The 22,089-nt window shown below is 47.7% G+C and overlaps 1 protein-coding gene across 2 annotated transcripts in view; it reads right to left on the bottom strand.

The window, feature by feature from the left end:
• Window positions 1-22,089, bottom strand: part of LOC139755317 (adenylate cyclase type 8-like) — a 357,275-nt gene that overhangs the window by 191,560 nt on the left and 143,626 nt on the right. The window lies entirely within an intron of this gene.

Below are 22,089 nucleotides of genomic sequence, written 5' to 3'. Positions count from 1 at the left end.
GTTTAAGCTTTGATGAGGTTGGGTTAGGGTTTAGTGTGCGGGGTAATGGGTGGAGTGACGCGGGGTACCTTCCCCTTGCTTACGGCTGGTGTCACGTCTGGTATGACACCATTCCCCAGGGCTGGTGTCACGTACGGTATGACACCATTCCCCAGGGCTGATGTCACGTACGGTATGACACCATTCCCCAGGGCTGGTGTCACGTACGGTATGACACCATTCCCCAGGGCTGATGTCACGTACGGTATGACACCATTCCCCAGGGCTGGTGTCACGTACGGTATGACACCATTCCCCAGGGCTGGTGTCACGTACGGTATGACACCATTCCCCAGGGCTGGTGTCATGTATCTTTCAACATAACTAGAGGGGGCTCTGAGTTAGTTTTCTCACATCCTTCACTATAATCAAATTTCATTTCGTTATCTTTCAAGCACGATGGAGATAAGGACTACGCTGAATTCAAGAGCGCCCCTCCAACTCCGCCGACACATTATACATACATTTGGGATTCTAGGGGAAGAGCTAATGGCCTTTCATTTACAGTAAATAAATGCCATTCCTGAAGAGTGAAGGCAACTTGATCGTAAATGAGGATTTACTTGTAAATGAAAATATCATGACTTGGCAGTGCAATGAGAGGTTGACTGATGTGGATGAAGGGCGTACAATGGTATTCTGCCATTCTTTTTTTCTTCGGTGACATAAAGAGAGGGTTAAAGAGAGGGAGAAGTAAGAAGTGGGAGTTACAAAGTTCAGCGGTGTAGGGAAAGAAGCAGACATCACATCGGCCCCTCCCTTAGCTGCCAACGACCAAACACTATTCATGTAACGCAGTAGCCTCACCAAGTATTGCATGGTCTAGCTCTTGCAGGGGGCACATAAGCAGCCAGTCCTCGGGACCAGAAATCACAGTAATATTCAAAGAAGAGCGAGAGTGAACCAACACTGAGGGAAAAGGCCAAGTGGGCTGAGTTTCAAGGTCTGGCTGGGTGAGGTGGTCAATCGGATTATTTTGGACTCGGCTTTGTCCAGTAAGGAGTAACGCGAGAGCGAGCAGGACTCCATGTGAGGACGGGTCATTTCAGGGTGATGCAGGGAGAGGCAGGGTAGATCAGGGTGAGACGGAGGTTAGGGTGAGGCAGGGTGGACGGTGTGATACAGTGGCGTTATCACACAAGTAAACATGCAGACCTTAAGAGCTGGGTCAACAACACCAGTGATTGGGCACGTGTCCCGCCTCCAGACACGCGCACACACACACACACACACACACACACACACACACACACACACACACACACTGTAGAAGAACAGTGAACTATCATTATTATCATTACAATTATCATTATCAATATCATCATCGTTTTTATTATTATTGGATCAGAAGGTGTCCACTGAGCATTTCATTTCAGACAGCGTGGGAGGGGGCGTGGGAGGGCGCGCGTCCTCGGGTCCGCTGACGAAGCAGGAGAAGATTTATGTGGCGTTTTGAGCGACCCATCTAGATCACTGCCTCCCCAGCGCTCCCATTCCCTACTGACCTCAACAAACAGCGCCCCACCTACCAGTGCACCCCAATCCGTGGCGCCCCAAACCCCCTGCGACCCAAGGCCCTAGCGTTCCGCCTCCCAGCGCACTCACTCCTAGCACCCTGACCCCCCTAACTGGTCACGGGAGGGTCATGGCGACTTCCCTAGTCATTTGGCTAGGTCATGATAGGTCGCGTTCTGTAGTAAAACAGGTCACCCTGAGTTGTTTGGGTAGCGTAGCTCAGGTTAGTTTAGGCTGAGCAGACGTGTTTGGATGAGTGAGATAATCTACAGCGCTATCTCACTGTGGCTGCAGGAAGTACCCTCACAGGAGGAGGAGGAGCGGCTTCACGGACGCAACAGCAGAGCAGGAGTGAGGGAAGAGACTCGGAGATGTGGATGGAGTCAGCTGCATCCGGCCACAGAGTCTCTCTGGCTGACCCCAACTGCTGGAGAGCAATGGATCTCTCTCTCTCTCTCTCTCTCTCTCTCTCTCTCTCTCTCTCTCTCTCTCTCTCTCTCTTCAATTATTCGTAGGCGACATAATTTTCCCTTTTCAGCGCCTTAACTGGTCCTTTGTCTTACGGTATCCGGCCTAATGTGTCGTCAACCGTTCTTGACACCAGCTGGTCCAATATGCCTGCGGAGGGGACCTGTTATCACCCTGTTATCATTCTGTTATCTGGCCTGTTATCGTTCCCCATCACCTGTAGCGTGTAACGAATAAATATTACTTTTACAAGCCCTCCTGGTACGTACCCCAGCCCGGCTACAGCAGCTACAGGTATACTACAGCTACAGGTATACTACACAAGTATAGTACAGCTACAGGTATACTACAGTCAGACTCCTCTGGGTCAATATCTACAGGCTTTTCCCATCATCATCATCATCATCCCTAAAGAAGGCGACCCAAGTTGCCATACGACCCTCACGGCCTCACTAAAAGCATACTGCTTCGGGACCAAGTGGGACGGTTCGGGACCAAGTGGGACGGTTCGGGACCAAGTGGGACGGTTCGGGACCAAGTGGGACGCTTCGGGACCAAGTGGGACGGTTCGGGACCAAGTGGGACGCTTCGGGACCAAGTGGGACGCTTCGGGACCAAGTGGGACGTTTGAGACCAAGTGGGACGGTTCGGGACCAGGTGGGACTGTTCGAGACCAGGTGGGACGGTTCGGGACCAAGTGGGACGCTTCGGGACCAAGTGGGACGGTTCGACACCAAGTGGGACGGTTCGGGACCAGGTGGGACTGTTCGAGACCAGGTGGGACGGTTCGGGACCAGGTGGGACGGTTCGAGACCAAGTGGGACGGTTCGAGACCAGGTGGGACGGTTCGGGACCAGGTGGGACGGTTCGAGACCAGGTGGGACGGTTCGGGACCAGGTGGGACGGTTCGAGACCAGGTGGGACGGTTCGAGACCAGGTGGGACGGTTCGAGACCAGGTGGGACGGCTCAGCGATGTCTGTGGGACTTCGCTACCATGGCAGACAACCTCACCCACAACCGTTCCGTCAATCCGGAGTGAACCCATCAAACTACAAGGTCAGGGTATCCGGAGGTCACTTTATATACCACCTGGGGATGACAGCTTCGGTTTGGGGGGCCTTCTGGCTATAAAACTGCAATGAATGGAACTCTGTTCTAGTGATTACACTACTAATTACCGACCTGTCTAATCAACTCTCTACCCACACGGCCAGTTGTGTATTCGTCAGCAGCTCAATCACTATATATATATCACCTCGCTGTATATAAATTCAATATATATTCCAGCATCACGAAAAATTTATATTAATGGAACACTCTCTGTGCCGCTACGCCACCCAGGCAGTGTTGCCAGCCGCAACCAAGTCATGGTTGACGGCCCCACCGACCACACAGCTTTGCCATATGTAAGCCTCTTAACAGTGTTGCCAACCGTGGTATCCCGTAAGAGCCACACACAAAAATAGGCGTCGAATCCGATCTTTATCGACCATGTTCACTGTGGAAATAGTTCAGCAATGTTGCCAGCTCCACCACCCAGGCAGTGTTACCAGCTCCACCACCCAGGCAGTGTTACTAGCTCTACCACCCAGGCAGGTGTTACCAGCTCCACCACCCAGGCAGTGTTACCAGCTCTACCACCCAGGCAGTGTTACTAGCTCCACCACCCAGGCAGGTGTTACCAGCTCTACCACCCAGGCAGTGTTACTAGCTCCACCACCCAGGCAGTGTTACCAGCTCCATCACAGTGGTAGAGTTACAGGCTACACAACCCTGGCAATATTACCAGCTACGCCACCCTTGTAGAGTTACCGACTACACCACCCTGGCAGTCTTACCACCCTCACCACCCCGTCAGTGTTACCAGCTAGCTACACCACCCCGCCAGTGTAACCAGCGTCACCAACTTGGTAGTGTTACACACGACAAAATAAAAAAAACACCCTGGCAGTGTTGCCAACCACACTATCTCAGCAGTGTCTCCAATCTCATTACCTAACCAGCGTTACTAACTTCAACCACCCTGACAGTATCGCCAACGTGTGCCCTCAGTCATTACGATCATGTAGACAGCCTCATAACCAACTATGCCATTAAGTGAATTAACTAATTAATTAGTTGGTCCAGCATAATACTCCTGCAGACATCTCATCGATTAGAAAATGAATTATAAGACAAAGGATTATAAATGGTTATTGCATCCCCAAGATCACGATGGTACGACCCTTGAGAACGACTATGTGACCCAGGACCATGGTACGACCCTTGATAACCTGGCGTGCTCAAGGGTAGTACTATCATGCTTAAGGATTACATCGTCGTGCTCAAGGGTCGTACCGTCATGCTCAAGGGCCGTATCGTCATGCTCAAGGGTCGTACCGTCGTGCTCAAGGGTCGTACCGTCGTGCTCAAGGGTCGTACCGTCGTGCTCAAGGGTCGTACCGTCGTGCTCAAGGGTCGTACCGTCGTGTTCAAGAGGTTAGAACGAGAGAGGACTCCTTCCTTCCTTCCTTCCTTCCTCACTACCCAAGATTCACATACGATTGCGTCTTGTCCAGGGTAATCATGCGTCTATCTTGGGGGGAACCAAGAAACACCTGTAATTATCTCTCTAATTATGGAGGTGGGGGAGCAATGATTATCTCCCAGCAGGGTCAGAGGGGGAGATGCACTCTGCTCGGTCAATTCTGGCCGTCAGGGCAGTGGCGCAGGTCAGGTCAATGACCCTGACACAGAGCACTGGCGGAAATAGGTGAGATCAGGTCAGAGATCATGAGGCGGGTCAAGGATACATGGAACAGGTCAGGGATACATGAGGACGAGTCAGGGATACATGGGACGGGTCAAGGATCTATGGCATGGGCCAGAGAAACACGGGATAGGTCACACACACATACGGGACGGGTCAGCGTCACAGGTCAGTGAACCGTGGGCCAAGTCAGTGACTTCAGAGGTAAGCCAGAAGAGGTCATAAACAATCGACCTTTCTGGGGTGAAAGATTGCGAAGTCGATGAGTTAATTACAGACACACAGAAAGACAGGAAACGAGATAATATGAGACGAATTTGAGAGAAGAAAAAAACACGAGAGTAAAGTTAGGAGGATAAAGGTTGAAAAATATGAAGGGAGGAAGATCAAGGGAGAGCTAAATATAGGAGCAAGACAAGGGTGAATGTAAAGGGGGAGGAAGAGAAATTGATGGACAAACCCATGACCACAACGGTACGACCCTTGTCCACGACGGTACGACCCTTGAGTATGACAGGACGCCCTTGAGCACAACGGGGCGACTCTTAACCACGACGGGACGACCCTTGAGCACGACAGGGTGACCTTTGGCCACGACGGTACGACCCCTGGGTCTGATGGCTTGATCATTACACCAAGGAGTCGTACCTTCGTGCTCAAGAGCCGTACCGTCGTGCTGAAGAGGAGGAAAGACACTGATTAACTCATCTGGCCTCTATATTTTTCAATACGGGACACAAGAATGAATTGCTAGTGGCTGAGAGGCTTGGGACTTCGCTGTTCTTGACTGCTGGACGCGGGTTCGAAGACACTGTAGGGGTACCGAGGAATAGCTTGGCTCTGTGAGGGTTTCTCCAACAGCTTTAGGACAGTTAACGGTTGTCTTCAACAGCCCCGTGCAGGAGGGCAACACCTCCACCACCAGATCCCAGCAGCTGTCCCCGGCAGGTGCTGTCAACAACTCCCTCCAACAGCCCAGTCCCTAACCTCCAACAGCTCTCACCAACAACCCCGTCTCTGAACAGCAAAAGTTGCCTCCAGCAGCTCCCTCCCCTCCCCGACAACCAACAGCTCTCGCTCCACTAATCACATCTTCAGCTAACACTCCCTCACCACTTAATGTTACGAGGGAAATTGCAATTCCTTCGCAAGAGGACTTTAATCCTTATCCCCAGCTTCACCAGAGGTCAATTTCTCGCGTCGAAAACATCGCCAATTTTTCTAAGTCAAAATATCTGGTGCACCGCCAGCTCCCACCCCACTCCCTGTTTCCCTCCCCCTCATTTCAACTGGGTGGTTGGGAGGGGAAAAAGAAGGGGTTGAACCGGGAAGATGTAGAGGGGAAGTGGATGATAGTTATAAAACTGTATGATGTTCTGTTCGTGTTGTGCTGATCTGGAGTGGCTACCCCTTCAAACACTGATAATGAGAGGGTCAGGCTACCCCCTTCAAGAAGTGATGAGGAGAGGTTCAGGATACCCACGTCAAGAATTGACGAGGAGAGGATGGGGTCATCTTGGTCGAGAGACCACGTCAGACGGGGCACTGAACACAGGACGCCCACGACCCAGGGTCCTTCCAGGTTAGGGCACTATGAGTCTTGGAGGACCACGAGCTTCACTTATGGTCTACAGTCATATGAACCCATCAGTCAGAGGAACACAGACCACAGGTATGATCATCATACCAACACAATCTTGAAATTCCTTGGTATACTTGACACAGTAACCAGACGGTACAGAACCCATCATGGGGTCAGAACACACTGTACGGTGACCATGAAGGTGTTTACAACCTCTTGAATTTTTCCTTGAGTCTTAATACGACATGAACAGAAATGGTCCCTGTCTGGAGACAGTGCAGAAGAAAACTAAAAAAGAGTAAAATATTAAAAGACTTTCATTTCATAATTGTTACGTTTTAATTATCATTAAAGCCTGGAGTATTATTGGAGCATTATTTACTCTTATGCTTCGGCTTTAAAATGAAGAATTAGTTTATTTGCTTTCGTGCTTGCAAGATGCGACACAGATTTCCATTCAAGAAGCAATGATGGATCAAGCTAAAAAAAAAGATTCTAAAAAACAGTGGAAAGACATGAGGCAAGTCTCAGCGAACTGTCAAGCGTAAAATGAAAATCTTGTTGAGAGAATTACAAAAACTGTAAAATAAACACGAGCGTTTTAGGCATTCCAATATGCAGGAGGCAACTTTCCAAAGAGCCAAGTTTAAAGTTGGGGATGTCCTGCGCTGCTCGCAACACGTTTTCCTTCGCCTCCAGATTCTACAGGATGTTTACGACGAACGAGAACTCGAGGTCCAGAGGTCTTCCCTCAGCAGAGCAGCCCTCACCGCACGAGGAACTGTTGCAGGGGAAAAAATACGGCAGGGGAAGAAAAAAAAAAACCGAACGTCCTAAAAATTCTCAGTTCGAGGCAGTCAACGTAGCACGTACATCAACATAGCGCGGGGGAGAGGCTAAAATATGGACGCATGTGAACGCTGTAAACGTCTACCTCTGAGTAATCTCAGAAACCATTGAAGAAAAAACATTAAACCCTCATTAAGGAATGCTGCCACATTTACTAAATTGGGTCGATTATTTCTTGGCCATTTGAGGTGTCGATGGCACCTTTATGGACGGGGGACGGGGGAACGCACTGGTTCGTTCCACAGGAACTGCATTAAGAAGATGAAAATCTGGTGAGGTTATTACGTCATTAAAGATGTCGATCATTCACTGGATGACGTTGCAAATGGCCCTCATGATCCAACCGTGGAAAATGAGGTGTAGGGTGGTGGTTGTGGCGTTGGTGTGGTTGTGTTGGTGGTGAGGGTGGTTAGTGTTGGTGGTGGCAGGAGTGTGTGGTTGGCGAAGGAGTTATGGTAAGGCGTGGGGGAGTGTTGGTGAAGTGTGAGGGAAATGTAGAGCAATAGTGATATGCAGTATGATGTGTGGTGGGGATGGGAGGCGTTTTGTGGAGTGGGGATGTATGTAGTGGAGTGGAGAGGTATGTACTGGGATAGGAAGGTTATGGAATAGAATGTAGTGGTATGTGGTGGAGTGGGAGGTATATGATGGAGTGGGAGGCATGTGGTGGAGTAGGGCAGTATGTGGTGGAGTGGGAGGAAGGTGTATAGTTCCAACAAACTTTAGGGAAGGAGGCGCAACACACACAAAACTCGTCCAGTCAACCGCGACTGTGTCCAATCAACTGTCGTAAATTCCTTTGGCATTATCATTATGTAAACAATGGGATGTGGGCAGACGAAAACTGCAGCCCAGACAGAGCCATCACTCCTGGATCTCCCAAGCCATCACTCCTGGCTCTGCCCAGCCATCACTCCTGGCTCTGCCCAGCCGCCAGCCCTGGCTCTCCCCAGACCTCAGTCCTGACTCTCCCAAGACATCAGTCCTGGCTCTCTCCCCAGTCGTCAGTCCTGGCTCACCCCAGACTCAGTCCTGGCTCACCCCAGACTCAGTCCTGGCTCTCCCCAAACATCAGTCCTGGCTCTCTCCAAACATCAGTTCCTGGCTCTCCCTAGACCACTCACCCTGCAAGCAATTTTATAGATGGTCTCGATATTTCTCAGATGGAAACCCAATGAATCTTTTTTTGAACCCTTGTGAAACCGCTTCACTTAACTTTTTCCTCCCGAGAATGAATCACTCGCGGGGGTGAACTTCTGGCAAAAGAGATTGGAAATGGTCTGGTGAAATTCCTAATGTGAAGGAAGTTAAATCCCTCATCTTCCTTTAAATGGAATGGAAGCGTGTGATACGGGGGTTTATTTACAAGGATACTTATATATATATATATATATATATATATATATATATATATATATATATATATATATATATATATATATATATTCTCGCTGATCAATTTCTAGTCATGCAGAAGCAATTAAGGGATCACCCTATGCATTCTATTACCGAGTTACTGAACCTCACACTGGTGCCCTGCAACCCTGACCACAGGTCAGATAAGGTCACTGTCTCGGGTTTGTCGTCCTGGTGACCCATGAGAGGTAGGAGGCTCCGGCAGGGGAAGGTAGTGAGCAAGTGTGGCACCCTCGAGAGAGGCTAGGGGTACGAGAGGAGGCCTCCAGCCGCTGACCCAATATTATGAACGGCATTAGAATTGATGTTCACCTCTCCGCTGTCATCAATACGTATGTGCACGAGGGTCAAGAGGTCACGAGGTCAAGAGGTTATAAAGTTAAATGGCCAGAAAGAGTCAGTATAAAGAATGGGTATTTGTGCCAAGTACTTACCTCGCCTTCCCTCTAACATCCTGGCCAGGTACTGAGCGAGGCATGTGCTCTGGAGGGAGTCAATAAACACACTCATAAACGAAAACAAACGACTAACAAACGACTACTCTTTCCCAACACCCTCATTTGCATAGAAACACCGGCAAGGAGCCTCGCTGGCTCAGCCATCTTGCCGTCCGCCTTCCCATCCCGACATCTATGCAGGGAATAATTCACAATAAAAATAACAGTTGGCATCTGCCCGATCTTGTTGCCAGAGGTCGGTCACTAGAGGCGAACATCACTTGTTTTCGTCAATGGTAATATAGTCTCTCGCGCCCTGCTTAAGATGCTTTAACCACGTGGCTGACGCCAAAGAACAACAAAGAAGTGTGGGTAGAACAGCCTGGCAACACAATACAGTACTGCAAGTGTGGAGTAGTGTTCTTACAACACTTGACAACACTAATGTCGAAAGCAGTGTTGCTAGTAGCTAGTCTTGCCCAGATCATACGATATTTCTGATCTCCTGAAAAGCGCTTAAGGCCAGCTGGTGTGTGTGTGTGTGTGTGTGTTCAGGGAACGCATCTCACCAACAAGCCAAGACGCAGTTCAACCCACGTTGTGCACATCAGAATTGCCTAAAAAATATAGTTTGAAAAATCTTGACGTGAAGGACAAATAACGGAAGCAGCTGAATTACACAGGGATTTTTTGTGCCATTTTTGATATCTAAACTTCATGACATCTATAGCATTATACCTCTAGCATATCATGTGTTGTATCTGTAGCATTATACCTCTAGCATATCATGTGTTGTATCTGTAGCATTATACCTCTAGCATATCATGTGTTGTATCTGTAGCATTATACCTCTAGCATATCATGTGTTGTATCTGTAGCATTATACCTCTAGCATATCATGTGTTGTATCTGTAGCATAATACCTCTAGCATATCATGTGTTGTATCTGTAGCATTATACCTCTAGCATATCATGTGTTGTATCTGTAGCATAATACCTCTAGCATATCATGTGTTGTATCTGTAGCATAATACCTCTAGCATATCATGTGTTGTATCTGTAGCATTATACCTCTAGCATATCATGTGTTGTATCTGTAGCATAATACCTCTAGCATATCATGTGTTGTATCTGTAGCATTATACCTCTAGCATGTGTTGTATCTGTAGCATAATACCTCTAGCATATCATGTGTTGTGTCTATAACACATGGTTTATTGTATATACAACATTCTATGTATGGTATAGAATCCGTTGTATCTATAGCATATAATGCATTATATCACCACATCTATAACACTCTGGATCATATCTATAGCATAACATACGTTATATCTAAAAAGTTCAAGTTAAGGAAAAGCTTAAGTGTCCTTGTGAATATGTAAATTCTTTTGAACAAAAAGTTTGAAAAATGAAATTAAACTTTCGCCTTCACTTTAACTTTATCACATTTTTCAATAAAAAACTTGTGATTTTAAACTCTGTGGAACACTAAAAAACTAATAAAAATTTCTCCTCCTATCATTTTCTCCTTTATTATCATAAATGTATGACCGTCCAACCAACAGACGTGTATACGTATTCGTCCATATGCTATGTAGAATCCTGCCTCTGAGGAGGAAGAAGATGCTATACGGTAACCAGTTCAGAAGATGGAAGAAAGGAATTTCACCTCTAAGCAGGACAGAGAACATGACGACAATATTCACGTGACGGTATTTCGTTTTCTTCCACAGAGAGAAGACAATTGTATGTCATCCAGGGAAAGGGTGACCATAGAGTCGGTATTCCACTTAAGTTCTTGGGCAACAGACGACGTATCGTCAGTTTTTCACTCTGGGTCTTCGGGGAAACATGGATACAAGCGGGATGTTGCAATCTGACCCTTAAGAAAGAAGACCATTAAGACGGTAAAGACAATTTAGATCTGAGGCAAAAACAATGTTTCTGTCAAGAGTCAGGTCTGTTGCAGGGTCGACAAGACCAAGGTCTCCATGAGACCTCCAGGCCATGGCCCGCGTGGCCCTCCTCAAGCCAAGGTCTGCGTGGCCCTCCTCAAGCCAAGGTCTGCGTGGCCCTCCTCAAGCCAAGGTCTGCGTGGCCCTCCTCAGGCCATGGCCCCCCGTGGCAACTCGGGGCCCAGGGCCCGTGTGGCCCACCTCAGGCTACGGCAGAAGAGGGTCCCCAGAGTCCCCCCCTCTCTCTCTCTCTCTCTCTCTCTCTCTCTCTCTCTCTCTCTCTCTCTCTCTCTCATGTACTATCGGGGTCCTACACCGGAGGCTGTGTACATCACCACCCAGAGATCGTCCCGATGGCCACTGGCGACCCTCTCACAGATAGAAACTCCTCCCCAGACAGTCTCCCCACCAGCCCCGGCGTCACTCTCCCTAGATATCATAACACTCTCAGAGCTAGCGGGAGAGAGGGAGGGGTAGAGGCAGGGAGAGAGAAAGGAAGGGAGGGAAGGGAGCAGCTTCAGCAGACGGCACAGCAACGATCGCCCGGACCATCCCAGCCGTGGCAGTCTGTTGTACCGGATGGTCTGCGATCATCCACGGACCGACAGCAGTCACGGAAACGAACATAATGACGTATCTAACACGAGAGAAACGTCAGTAAATACAATGAATACAACATATATGAATACAGCTGGTATTACTGTAGTCTACAGCAAAGTCGCTGAAGAATCCGTCATTACTCAGGCCAAGAGAGCAGAGAAAGCTCGTTGTAAATCCAGACGTGAGGACCAGGGGAGACCTTCTCCTAATTTCAAGGGCGATTACACCTCCCCAGCCTCATACTCTCCCTGTGTTCAAGTCTTGAATACCGCCTCCCTCCCTCCCCCATTTCCTCCCCAACCTTAAGTATCATATCTGACTATAATTCTGAGTGGCTTATAAGTTTCCAGTAACTATGTTTATCACAAATGAAGTTTAAATTCAAGACTTCATCATCATCATCATCATCATCATCATCATCACCATCATCATCATCATCATCACCATCATCATCATCATCATCACCATCATTATGTAAACAATGATTTGCTTCTTCCTCGGGATAAATTTTCACTGGCTGAAACAAATTTACCGAAATTATTCTTACGTCAAACAATATTTTTGTACAAAACATTTTTCAATTTCCTTTTTAACAGAACAATAACTGTTACTCTTGTAGGAGCCCCAGCCATAGGGCGTCAAGCCTCATCCACCATATTAAGGACCAGCCAGCCGTTGAGAGGGTCGCTCTTTCGTCTGTCATGAAGGGAAAGCGGGCTCGCGCGGGACCCCAGCCGGGACACAAGCAACGATACAAAGCTTATTACGACCAGAACGTAAACAAGTCGGCAGAATATCACCACCAGATGTTTTGGGTTTTCTCTAATCATGTCTAACATCAGAAGCGAAAAGAAATATTATGATTCCTTCTAGTTTATTCATTCCTACTACAGTCTTCCCATCTCAGTAACACGCTAGTTCCATTCTCCCGTACCTGGTGACAGTGAGACCTAACCAATATGGGACTGGGAATGATATAACAGGAGGGAAATATAATGTTGGGGACGTGCGCTGCTTCCCACATCCATGGGGAGGGCTGGGGATGCTGAATGAACTGATAATTCAACCTAAAAGTGATGTTCTGTATCGGCGATGTTCTGTAGTATTCTGTAGACAAATAAATGCACGAAATTCTGATGTCTTGCGAACACCTGTGACACTTACGAAATCTGGTGTAACTCCAGCAGAATATACGTATATACATCTTGAACCCAATAAAAAGAATAAAATTCTATGGATCATCCATGACTTAGAAGAGTATCTTTAACAGGTAAGATTTTTTGAGCAATATAGGAGACACTGGCATCGGTGTATTCAGCGGGACCAGAGGGACTGACAACACACGAAGAAAACATCGATACAGAAATTAACGCAATGACGTCACGAAAAATTGCCAGGTACCACCATCACAACCAACTTTCTTGGTGGACCAATGGCTTCGGCATCTATATACTCTGTGCTTCTGTTGGTTTAAATAGACTGGAAATCGTTTCTATCACCATCAATATGTATTTAAAAGTAACAAAATATCTGAAGTTTAGAAAGGGTGAGGTTCCGAAGAATTCCAGAAGCAAAGAAGGCTCCAGAAGGTCCTAGAAGCGATAAGGCTTCAGAGGGTTCCAGAGACGGTATGGTTAAAGAGGACTTGACAATCGTTGAGGCTTCCAGGGTTTCGAAAGGCGGTGAAGCTCCAGAGGGTTTGAGGGCGGTAAGGCTCCAGAAAGGTTGTGGAGGCGGTGAGGGTGAAGGGGCTACACGGGCTGTGAGGCGTGCCTCATGCAAATCCCAGAGCATTACCGACTGTCTCCTCCAAAAATATCTGTAAGAGAGAAGACTTTGTTCCTGGCTGACTGAACAAGAACAGTCTGTCGAATCTCTCTCTCTCTCTCTCTCTCTCTCTCTCTCTCTCTCTCTCTCTCTCTCTCTCTCTCTTTATATATATATATATATATATATATATATATATATATATATATATAGAGAGAGAGAGAGAGAGAGAGAGAGAGAGAGAGGCATCGCGGTAAGACCACACCATATGGCCAGGAGATATAGGGTGTGATCAGGGACACAAAAGAGCCTTTTGTGTGTCCTTGTTACAAAAGCCTTTTGTATATTCCTAGACGAAGGTATTTTATACATTCCTACTACAGATTTATGACTGTAGCTGCCGAGGTTACAGTGAACAGATGATATAACATGCCACATCAGATTCATTTATAGTATAACACATTTCCATCAGAGGCTAACCCTAGGATGAGGTCTGAAGTAACTCCCCGAGCACGACACTAGGGCACGATGGCTTGACCTTTGACCTGACCCTAAAGTGCAAATACTGTTTAAGGCCATGCTGTCTATCATACCCAAACGCAGCACCGTCGTGCACAAGGGGCGTACCGTCGTAATCATGGGTCGTTCCCTCGTAATCAAGGGTCGTACCGTCGTAATCAAGGGCCGTTCCCTCGTCCTCAAACAATCAATACTACGGAAACAAGGTGATTTTAGAACATTAAATTTGAGAACATAAATTTTAGTCTTCCCAAAGACACAATCGGTGCTGTTCACAGAAGCGAGAACAAAAAACACCGTGCTTGAATCATCGGTATGGACGACACTGTTCAACTGAACAATCACAATGAACAGAAACCCTCCACGTGCACTGTGATATTTCAAACTATTAATGTCCGTGTTTTTTATCAGTATTCTCTAGATTACTAATAGGCAGTGTATCAATTTATTTCGCATTCGTAATTTACATGCTCGTGGGTGTAGAAATGAAAGGGTTTAGGGTAAACTTTGCGTGGGTTCTTTAAATGCATTTTGTACATTTTCAGGATAAACTGATTCACTATTTTTGGGGTAAATGTTTGCTTTGTTTACGACCAAAGATGATTCCTTTAGCGACTGAGTCACCAATCAGCGCTTCAGTACGACCTAAAGCCTTTGAGTCCGAAAGCAAACGACCCTTTCAGCACGGCAGTGCGACCCTTGAACACGTCGGTACGACCCTTACGTACAATGGCCTGGCCTTTGACATGACCCTTAAGGATTTTCTTAGGTCATATCATCATACCTGAGGGTCGTACTGTCGTGTTCAAGGGTCGTACTGTCGTGCTCAATAGGCCACTGGTGTCCATGATATCTAATGGCACGAAATTACGGTAAAGTTATGCCAAGAACAAAATAGTTCGGTTCGTGTGTGTGTGTGTGTGTGTGTGTGGTGTGCTGGACTTGGTGTCAAGGGTTCGGTGCCAGCTTGTATGTACTGTGGACCGGTGTGATGGTCTGGCTGTCACCGGGAGGGTCATCCCCTGCCAACCACGCCATCTTGGTTTACATCACATCTGGTCATCACGAGGGGAAGACGAGAGAAGGGTAGGGGTGATGGGGAGGGAAGGGCAGGGGTGATGGGGAGAGCAGGAGAGATGATCGCCAGAGACATGATAGCATAACCCGCTCAACACATACCACAACAAAGCTGCCACATCAAGGACGTGAAGGTAAACTCTGCCTCAAGTGTATGATGACAAGAGAAATAAATAAATACTTAGGAGTCATGAAAGATCGGAGAGGTCAGACAGAGGCAGAGGGAGACGAGAAACACCGCCCTAACTCCATCACCAGTAGGGCAAATTGTGTTAAGCTGCTTTTGTTCGCTGGAGGTGGAGTCGTCACGGGAAGAAGTCGCATGTTCGCTGTTCGCTGGCAATTAAAATTGACTTAACTTTCCTCACGACTTGTTTTGTTTGATTCTGTTTTCCGAGCTCTTATGATCCGGTGACGTAAAGTGAATACATAATGTTTACGTCATGTACATATGTACGTATATTCAAAGCTCAATGCGTTAAATCTATGGTTTTCTAAAGTTCTTCCTTTTGAAACAGAGAATTTACAAAAAACAAACATCTCTGGGATGACCACAGAGGAAGAGGAAGGCACAGAGATGACGCAGAGAGGGTCAGGCAGCGCGTGTGTATGTGTATGTCGGGAGAAGAAAAGTACATGCCACCATCCCCGTACACTAGGCACGGGGTCATGAGGGAACCATCCCTCGCCACACAGTATAATCTGGTCTCGTGTTCACCCAGACCTGACGGTCTCTCGTGACGGGCTTTATCTCGCTACCTGGTAGGTTGCGTCTCTCGTGCCCCTCGTGTTGCTGAAATACTATTTGTGGGCCTTTGTTGCGTCTCGCTGCTGTTGCTGACACATTGTGGTCCGTGGTGGGTCAAAGGCCATCTCTGTACTCGCTGCTAGCATCTAGCGGTATATTTCCATGTAGGCGTCTGTGGCAGATCCACCTTGCTAGGGAGATGTATACTAGAGGGAACACAGCCCTCACTGACTTACTGTTGCCACTTGCACGGTTGCCAGGTGGAGTGTGTGTGTCGTGGAAGCCCCCAGGGGCACGGCGGATGGTGGAGTGTGTGTCGTCAGAGCACCCTGGGAGGAGGCGTTTGATGCAGTGTGTGCCGTGGGGCTGCCTATGGAGCCGTCGCTTGTCGAGTACTAGTTGTTTGTGTTGGCTTCAGGAGAGGGAAGGAGGGGTCGTGTGAGAGTCTGGCGTGTTTACATATGTTTTTGGTGGTCGTGTCGCACTTGGAATGTTTGTTGTGTGGATCACAGGTCCTGGTGAGGCTGGGGGAGCAGACAGCGGTGGGGGAGGGAGGTAGGAGATGTGATGGGGAGGGCAGCGGGTGGGGTGGGAGTAACTGTGGCCGGGGAGAGAGGTCCCCACTCTCCATTTCGTCACTAACTCTTCCAAATAGCGTTTGGTCTTTCCAAGACCTGCAATAAAGTGTCCTAAATTGGGTTTACCATAACACGAGCACTTCCATAAACCAGCTCTTGTTGACCTGCTAACATGGTCCGAACAAACACGAATTATGTGGTGAACTTAGTGAATTACAGCTCCTGAAAGCAATACAGTAGCATGGTCAGGTGGCTGAGGTGTGTGGGCTGGGGTAACCTCATGACGGTGGAGATGCGACAGGCTGAGTATGGGGTTGGGATGAGGCTGGGCTGAACAGTTGGGCTGAGAATGGATTAACTGAGGCTGGTCTGGGTTGAATTTAAAATTCTCAGAGGCGGAGGTGACATGAGGCTTTGCTTGTCTTAGCCTGACCGAGATGAGTTTGCTAGGACTGGCTAGGATCCGAAGCCCAACATGACTTTGTCCTCTGTTTACACCAGCATCATAACCAGTTCACTAAGAGACAGTTCACCTGGCAGCAGAACTTGTACCAAAATGTCTGCTGCACACCTGGGCTGCTCTCTCCCTCAATAACCAACACGACAAGTGGATAATGGAGTAACGAACAACATCATCCAGCAAATAGAAAACGCATCACTCCCCTAACTATGATAAATGGACGGCCCAACACTACTAGCTGGGGTAACAGCTCTCACCTTTCACACGCCGGCTGCTCATACTTGAAAACCAGAGATGAGGACGTGTGTGTGTGTGTGTGTGTGTGTGTGTGTGTGTGTGTGTGTGTGTGTGTGTGTGTGTGAGGACGAGAGTGTGTTGAGGGTCGAGTAAAGTGCGCTGGCGAGTGTGTGCCTGGCCATCTGCACGCGCGGCCGGGGGCTTCACGCGCTCTCACATAGCTTGGCCGGGATCATGAGGCGTTGTTGCTGTTTGGCCAATATCGTCACGTGTCTGGCCTCGAAGGCTGGCCGATGACGGTCGCTCAGAGTCGAGTGTGTATCTCGACATGTGCGAGTGAGGTGCGCTTACCTTACCTGTCAACGCCATCACTCGAGATACACTCCAGGATGCACACAGTCAAAAATAGACATTAATCTATTTCATCTGATAATCACATTCCTGGAAACATTAGAAAATTCAAAATCTTTTCGTTTACCAATGGTGAATGTGCGAATGAATAATTCAGGTGTTAACTATGAATGATATGAAAGTCATTCACTGCATTCACTACCTGGGTCTACCTTATTCTACAATGTCTACCTCATTCTACAGTGTCTACCACATTCTACAGTGTCTACCTCATTCTACAGCGTCTACCTCATTCTACAGCGTCTACCACCTTCTACAATGTCTACCTCATTCTACAGTGTCTACCTCATTCTACAGTGTCTACCTCATTCTACAGCGTCTACCACATTCTACAATGTCTACCTCATTCTACAGCGTCTACCTCATTCTACAGCGTCTACCTCATTCTACAAGAGAGATCTTCGTGAGGAGTCAGTTTTGGGGTTGCCAACATGGCGGCGGATCGGGAGGCCCTTAAATATTTCACGCTTTATTTTCGACACTTTTTACGAGGGTCTTAACTCCACGCTCGAGTGCCGGGGTATTCTTAGCAGTCTGTCTTTCCCTTGACAGCGCTAAGTGCTAGCTTGAGTCAGCAGAGAATGTCAGGACCAGGATGTCAGCAAATGATGTCAACAGGGGCGCTTCAGCAGTGAGCTACGGCGGGAAGTCAGCTCGTCAGCAGAACCCGCCAGAAAGGAAGAGGTACTGAAGGGAGTCAGCAGAGATCGTCAGCAATAGACCACACCAGAGACTGTCAGGAGACAACGTCAGCCAGAGACATATCATGAGAGGGCGTCAGGATGTACGACCTTTGACTCAGAGAGTGTGACCCTTGAATATGAAGGTACGACCCTTGAACACGACTGTACGTCCCTTGAACACGACGGTACGATCCCTGAACACGACGGTGCGACCCTTGAATACGACAGTACGACCCTTCAACACGACTGGACAAATTTGAACACGACGGTGCGACCCTTGAGCACTGTGGTCCGACCTTTCTGAATGCAGTCAGAGGTTAAGACATTGCATGGATCGTACCGTCGTACTCTAGGGTGGTACCATTGTCTTGAAGGGTCATACCGTCGTGCTGAAGGGTTATACGGTTGGGCTCAAGGGTCATAACATCGTGTTCAAGGGTCGTATCATCGTGCTCATAGTATATTTCTTTGCGTCTCGTCAATGTTCATCTCTAAGCACGAGATAACTAAAGCACCATCGAAAGCAAGAGAGAACAAGCCATGGTTGTGTTACCTAAACCCCGTCTGTGATGAGCAAGTATGGAGCTTTGTTTCTCCTCTGATATAAAAACCTTTGAAATGCAAAACATTTTCGACAACACACCATACAAAAACTTCACCTTTGACGAAAATTTTAGTGATGAAAAATAACAGTATGAAGATAGGAGACGTGATCGTAACATGAGTGTAGTGTGGTAGAGCATTAGAATAAAGTCCTTTCAGACGTGGTACATGCAGAGACTATCATTACCTTCTAATCTATGGTGAACAAGGACTTTGGTGATATTTATCGTCAGTAAGTGATCCTACTTCAAGAGGTGTGATCCAGCTTAGTCTGTCTTCCCCAGGGTCCAACCCCAGCGCAGTCGTTTGTTAAACTAGTAGGAAACTTTTCGCGTCCACAATTTCCTGCAATATTACCATGGCGGTATCCTACATGGGTTTTTTCCTATCATGTTTTTTTCCGCTTGGAATTGAGCCGGAAGGAGCGGTGGATGGGGAGCTGCCTCATGCTTTATTTCTCCAATTTCTCCCACAATTTTAATTCATATACCAAATAACCATCATGGACCATCAGGTCTCGTGTTATCTGTCCTTCCCAGGTCGTCCCACGCTACACCAGCATTACCCTTCACCTGGCGTCTGCGCACCACAAAGCGATCTAATACATAACTTTACTGGAGAGCGCAGGAATGTCTTCTGGTTATCCTCACTACATTACGTCTCGCCTCCTGACGCTGTCCTCGAGGTAAATTTAGATGTCCTCGCTATGGTAAGGGCTTTTCAATCACCGCCGCCATCAAACAGACAACGAAGCAATATTGGAATCTATACGTCCTGCAACGGCCAATTAATCCCGCCAGCCAACACCCAGGAACCTGCCTCTGATCTCCTGATGGAGGCAACGGTGGTGTTGGGGAGGAGGCGAGGTTAAAGATGACCCAGCTAGGTCAAAGGTGACACAGCTAAATCCAAGGTGACACACGTTAGTCTAAGGCGACCCGATAGGGCAGAGGTGAGACAGCTAAATACAAGGTGACCCAGCTTGATCAGGAGTGTCAAACAGCAAAGTTTAAGGAGACACAACTCAGTCTGAGGTGACCTAGCTAAGTCAAAGGTGACCCAAGAAAATCAGGAGAGACACCCAGCTGAGCCAGAGGTGACCCAACAGACAATGCAGCGGCTGGAGGTGGCGAGAAAGGAAAAGAAAACAATACTAAAGAGGAACAAGGAAATCAGAATCGCCTGCCTTTTGTTGACACGACAACTCACCTTTACACCGCCAGACTCTGCACGACACACGGGAACACCGAACACACGTCGCAAGCCGGGGAGCAGGCACGAGACGCGAGGAGGCTGGCAACCAAGAAGGCTGGCAACCAAAAAGGCTGGAGAATACCGCGAGAATATGAGGAAAGACGGGAAAGGGCGTATAAAAAGAATACAAAAGAGACGGGTTAAGGATGGAATGGGAAGATCTTGAATATGTAAAGCAATGTTATGATATGAAACGAGAATAAAAGAGGAGGAAATGAACGAAGATAAGTCAGTCTGCAGCCAGAGAAGAAGAGATGACGGAGGAAACATTAACATAAGTGGGACACGGAATCAAAAGCCTTCCATTTCATTGATCCTGCAGCAGGCAACACGTCGTCTCTCAAGCTGTGATGTTGTCTCCCACTCCCTCATCTGTCGCTCTCATTTCGGCCATCGCCACCGTGAGCTGTCTCCTTGTGTACTTGATCCATGGCGCGTATATGGCTGTTGCTTCCTATTGTATATATGTGGAAATCGGCTACACGAGGATTGACCATTATGCTGCCTCCTTTCCTTAGGCACCAGAGCTGTGGAATTCTCTCCCATCCCTTGTCCTTCCGGTCCTCCTAAAACCTTCCTGATCCTAAGAGCCACCAAGTCTTCACACGCCAGTGGAGCTTTGATTAATTTCTCTTCTCCTCCTCCTCATCTTTTCACCTGAGATGACCATAACCAGGGTATGTATGACCCGTGCCATGATGGTCGTCATGAAGAAGCGGGAAAACTGTTCGAGGCGGGAATGTGAATAACGATGCTACGAGCCGCTGACGGTAATGTTATATTCAAGGAAAGAGAGAAGAGAGCTTATTGCAGCCATAAAGGGGATCATATTTTCACCTGCTAAAGGGAACCGTTGTTTGTGGCACCGTTCGAGCGAGGAATGAGTCCCCCTCCCCCCCTGGCCTCAGCCTTGGGGATGCTGGACTCAGGCGTAAACCTGAATACATGGTCAGAGATGTAAACAATTCTTGTGTGCAATATTCATGACTGACAACAATGTTCTTCATTGTTTATGGTCGATCCAACGTGAGAATTCTTTTTTTTCCCTTTTTCTTACCACTGTCTGTCGGATCGTCTGTAAAATTTAGGTTCTTCATTTCGACGACATTAGTGGATTGAGTTAAGAGTCTTAACATATCTATAGGAAGGTAATGCATTCAGATCCCACACTCCTGGGAGTGGTAGTGTCGTGTCGTTACCCTTTTCTACATGACGAAACGACCTTAGAACACGACGTTACGACCCTCTGGTGTGACGATCTGGTCCATGACCAAACCATTGAAGGTCGGGTCAAGGGTCACGCCTTCATACCTAACAGTTGTACCGTCCTGGTCAAGGATCCTGACACTAAATAAAAAAGGTTACTCGATATGTCTGCTTCGTGTAGCAGTGTGTGGCCTTGTGTTGTGTGTTATGTGGGTTGGGAATCTGTGTATCCTTAAGGACACATGAGCTTGGCCAGCCACGATTGTAATCAATCCATGTTGGTGACGTTTTCTGCAGCATCTGCTGAACAACAAATGACAGACAGACAGACAGACACATAGCCAGCTGTCTGATCATAAGTCCCGTTAATATGTGGATGGGTCGTTCCACGTGCCTTCATATTCCCTTCAATCACCTGTGGGGAGTTTCTTAACACATTATTGGTTCGTTCAGTACGACTGTCTCTCTCCAGTCTGCAAAAGCTGTCTCATCTCCCATGTGCTCACGGTCTGTCAGATGACCCTAATGTCTCAGTCTGTCAACACTTCCTAATCTTTAAAATATCATTGTCTTTATCTATTTTACAGTCTGTTAACAGAGACAATCTGTTCATTAATCTCCAAACAGACATTCCCTGAAGGGGAAATTACGATAATATTCCTTCATCATCAGCGTGAGATAACACGGGCCCAGCCATAATGATAACAAGATAACACTCGATGGTTCTAACACCAACAATTAGACGAACTAACGCGAGAATGAATGCCGTGATGGAGGGCGTGAGGGAGATCCATCATACCATCATCATGATGGAGCTTCCTCCCTCATTCGCTCCACCATACCACCATCATGATGGAGCTCCCTCCCTCACTCGCTCCACCATTCCACCATCATGATGGATCTCCCTCCCTCACTCGCTCCACCATACCACC

Source organism: Panulirus ornatus, chromosome 19 (genome assembly GCF_036320965.1).
Source record: "Panulirus ornatus isolate Po-2019 chromosome 19, ASM3632096v1, whole genome shotgun sequence".
Lineage (NCBI taxonomy): Eukaryota > Metazoa > Arthropoda > Malacostraca > Decapoda > Palinuridae > Panulirus > Panulirus ornatus.
The sequence above is the reverse complement of the archived record's forward strand: the minus strand, read 5'-3'. Positions and strand labels throughout refer to the sequence as shown.